Below are 4925 nucleotides of genomic sequence, written 5' to 3' on the forward strand. Positions count from 1 at the left end.
TGCCAGTGTGAACACAGTAATTTACCCCTTAGCCCTGACAAAAATACTGATTGTGTTTAAGGCCTCTACTTTACAATCGATTGCAATAAATACTTAATATCCCAGTGGTGACAAGTGACAACAGCTAATAGAAAGTGGAATTATGTATGTATTAAATCCCTTTATCTATGTAATTGTTTTGGTGCTGGTGTGTCATATGATATGAATAGCTCTTTCTTTAGCACTCTTGTTTTTGAAAGATGGATACATTACTCAACTTCAGACAAAATATTTTATGGGCAAGGTTATACAATCAATAGTATAGTAGTCAGTAAGTATGCACACCAAAAAAATATATAAATTAATGTTGATCCCTCCCACATACAGTACATTCTATCTCATTTGGAATGAATGCAATCTGAACGTATTACCTTTAAATTTCTATTCACATTGGTCCACCAATATTTGTTGTATTTCCACCAAAGTTAATTCAGCAGAATGTGTACATGTGTCATCACAGAAGTCACTTTTAAGCCAAATTCATGCCCTGTCCCACGACGGTGTTGCACATAGAAAATATAAGATCTAAGCTCACACACGTTTCTCAGAGGCATGGATTTGCACCCATCCCCTCATCAAATCTAACCCTGAATATTTTTGTTGTACAACTGCAGACTAGATGCAAGCTAGAAGCCTTCTGTGATCCCTACAGGTTTAGAAAACGATATCATCGAGACGATCATACATTTTATTGTACAAAGTCTTTCCTCTCAGAGGGCAAGACAAGAAATCAAATGATTCTTCCATTTCAGGATGGAGTTCCCTTTACTTTTGATGAACATGACTAACTTTGAAGTTTGAACTTGAAATCTGTCTCAGCATAAAGTAACTCATCTATCAGAAATACACACGTAACACATTTTGGCACAAATTAATATAGACAAAAAGACATTATTTGGGTAATTCTTAAAATAGATATTTATGTTATTTGACTTTATTCACAACAATCAAACCGACTTGATAAATTCCCTTTTGAAACAAAGATTCATTAGAATTTAAATTCAAGAGAACAGTGTCTTTCTTGCTTACAAACTGTAATGAAGAATTAATGCAAGACTCAAGTCAATTCAGCCCAGGTCCGGGGACCCCCAGGGGTCCTTGAAGAGGGCGTCCCCAGCAAAATGAGTTAAAGTAGCATTAAAACGACTTTAACGATTTTAACCCTATTTTATATTTCAGCTTTCATAAATAGCCGATCTACAAGCTCACAAGGCGTCTTGACGCATTTTCAAACATTTAGAAAAATCTTTAACAATAGTGACACATTTGTGAATCATTTTGAAGATTTTAACAACACAAATCTTCTAGTAAGGGGGTCCCTAGCACAACATCTTTTCAGATGGGGGTCCGTGTTCAAAAAACTATTTGGGGGCCCTTGACTTGAAAATGTTTGAAAACCCCATAAGCAATATAAGAGCAAATGGTCGCAGATGACTGAAATCAAATTAAAATCTTATGATATCAACAATATTACAGGGAACATATTACAGTCTATTTTCAATTTCACCACACAGACTATGGCCTACTGCTTGTCTAGTTGACATCCAAAAATAATTATCATGACACAGCTTAAATGAAGAACACAACCATCTAAAAAAAAGGCATTGTTAATTTTAACATATTTGTGTACCTAGTTTTGGACAGCAATTCTCAATGAATATTTCTTTTTAAAATATATTATAAAAATGAGTAAACAGGAATCCATGCAGCGCTACAAACTATGGCTGTAGAATCAATTGACAAAATATGGGTATGAATTTTTTTTTAGATTGCCTGCTCCTATTTTGGTATTGCAAAGGATCCATTGAAATGGATTCAGTATTACTGTAACAAGAAATGCCTGACAAACACAGATCATGTTTTTAAGCAATGGAAGAAATCACATTGAAAATACTTCCTACAGTACACATGTATGGTGATTCATTGCACAATATTCTGCAAAGTAAAAAGTGCATCAGGATGTTTTCATTAAAGGACCACTTCACCTATTTTCAACCTGTCTTCATATAGCCTAATTATTCCTCACAAATGTTCATTATATCATGTTTGGTCTTCTCACTCTGCCAACCAGTAGTGACATCATCGGTAGGCAGCTTTGGTAATTTCAAACAAGATTTCAAAGTTGTTTTTATTTTTTATTTTTTATTAATACAAGAACAATGGCTTCTATTTCAGCAGGCATGCTAACTTTCCAGGAAGAGAATGGCTGTGATTTTAATTAGTTTAGAATTGATGATGTCATTGGTAGGCATGTATATATATATATATATATATATATATATATATATATATATATATATATATATATATATAGAGAGAGAGAGAGAGAGAGAGAGAGAGAGAGAGAGAGAGAGAGAGAGAGAGAGAGAGAGAGAGAGAGAGAGAGACCCTTTGAACTGTGTGTATTGTACTGAGTGACACAAACAGTGATGAGTGGATGGCATGTTGGCCTGGTGGGTAGAAAGACTGTTCCATCCTGGTGTTACACCAAAATCTGTGACCAATCAAAGTCTGTTTTTTGCACTTTCATCACACCTGCTTTACAGCTGTTGCAAAATGGTAAAAAAGGCTACGGTAGAGTCGATACATATTTGGTTGGTATTTAAGATGTTGTTACAGGGTCACATACGTGATGGTGATGGTTATTATTATTATCGAAAATGGGGAGAGGATTCTCACTCCCGCAGATTAGGCACATTTAAATTGCAACAAATCCCCGGATTTGAGGGGTCACAAATTTTGATGAATCAGCAACAGTCCACGTGTCTGGTCAGGTCAATGTCCCTGAGCAAGACTGGCAACCTCTACTAGTACTTGACTAGTACAGGAAAAGTAGTTGAACCTCTACTACAGTGGTTCCCTAAGTGGGATCTGGCCGGGGACCCCCAGGGGTCATTGAGGGGGTTCCAGGGGGTCCCCTTAAGGAGTTAATACATCAAAATCAGTTTTAACACTTTAACCGTATAATGGTGTTGTACTGTAGATCTGCTATTTTCAAAACAATCTGGGAAAGAAATGTGGAACATTAGTATTTAATTATTATTTACATTTACATTTTAACACCCAAATCTTGTATGGGGGTCCCTGGCACAAAACATTTTCAGATGGGGGGTCCGCGGCCAAATACATAGTAATTTGGGGGTCCATGACATGAAAAGGTTTGAGAACCACTACTAACTAGTACTTGAACCTCTGGTACTTGACAAGTAGAGAGGTATTTAAGGAGTAGGTGTACTTGAACCTCTGCTATAACTTGTCTAGCAGAGGTACAGTACATGACTATAGCACTTTAACCTGTAAAAATGTGTATTTGAATGTGTACTGAGTACTTGCTCACTCACATGTGAGTCTCTCTACTCAACAGCATTGACTAAATCACTATAATGTAACATGTAAATGCAGGGTCTTAGTTATTGCTGTTTTACAGTTAGGATATCCCTGCAACATACTGCTACTGGCAACACAGACCAAACGGGTCACGAAAATTCTCTCTTGGAATGGTTTATTTTGGACTGTGGTCATGTTTGTTTTTTTGTTGTTACAAATTTGAATAATTTTATGTCTGAAATGTTGTCCCTTGATCAATAGTAATTCTGACCATTAAGGTAATAATACAAATTTTCATGTCTGTCCTCATCTTCTCCGGTAATGCAAATGGCCCAAAAAGGAAACACAATTAACTTAAAACGGCTACATATTTATTTCTCGTTTGACGTTGGGTTTCAAGCCAACTATCTCAGTTCACATCTCTTTGTGTAGCTAAAAGCTCATGCTAATTGACTTATCATGATGTAGGCTAATTCATTATTAATTGTATTCAGTCATGCGGATGCTGCTACCTGCTAATGCTACAATGTTAACAGCAACTATCAAGGATGTACCTTCTCTCGCTCTGCATTTTAACCAGCTAAGATAGCCACATAACAGATCAACTTTGGCTCACTCAAAAAAAACACACGCTAACAACAATTAAATATATATTTATATATAGATATAATTATTTAAAAAAAGACATTTTAGAATCGTAAAGTGCCAAATGAAAGACATGTTATGTTTTGCGGTTTAAATAAACTACACATTTATGTCTCTACAGTGTGCATGTTGTGTTCCCTTTTCAGTTCATCCTATTTGTGTGTCCCTTTAAAAAAAAGAACAAAATAAACAAAACAAACAAATTCTGACGTCAGAACGCTCAGACCCTCTGTTCAGATGTTGCAAAATAAATGTAATCCTTCCTTCATTCCCTTCCTCTATCCCTCCCATCTCACAGAGTCATAGTGTGACTAATCACCACATCTTGGCAGCCTGAGTTTGGGGGCTGTAATTTGAAGGGGATGGGGGGGGGTTTCTGTGGAGCCTAAATACCACTGTCACATGCTATCAGCACATGGCTTCCTGCTGCCTGAAACAAAACCTCCCTCATTTTACCCAGCAATGGAGAAAGCTGAAAATAACCCAAGAGGAAGGAAGGAGAAGACACTTGCTGGTAGAAATTGGCACAGTAGAAACTGTTATTAGAGAGAGCTGTCAGACAAAGCTTAGAAAATAAACAAAAATAACACCCCCCCCCCAAAAAAAAAGATTCTTAAGATTCTACTTCTAGAACATCTGCTGGGGGAACATTCCGTTTACCAGACAGGGAATTTTAGATGTTTGGCCTTTTCTTGTCAATCATTAAGCCAACCATTTTGTATTGGCTTTTTTGTGTGTCCCACCAGCTACATAACCACTATAATCACTGCCTTGACCCTATCTGCATCGGCATCATTTCACAGACAGAGGCTCCCAGAATGTTCAGACTAAAACACAGGAGGCATAGAACTGAATTCCATCCTGGAACTCAAAACATCTTGACGCCTCCAGAAGGAGGGAGAGGCTTCCATTTC

Source organism: Gymnoscopelus braueri (assembly GCF_963280865.1).
Source record: "Gymnoscopelus braueri genome assembly, chromosome: 3".
NCBI lineage: Eukaryota > Metazoa > Chordata > Actinopteri > Myctophiformes > Myctophidae > Gymnoscopelus > Gymnoscopelus braueri.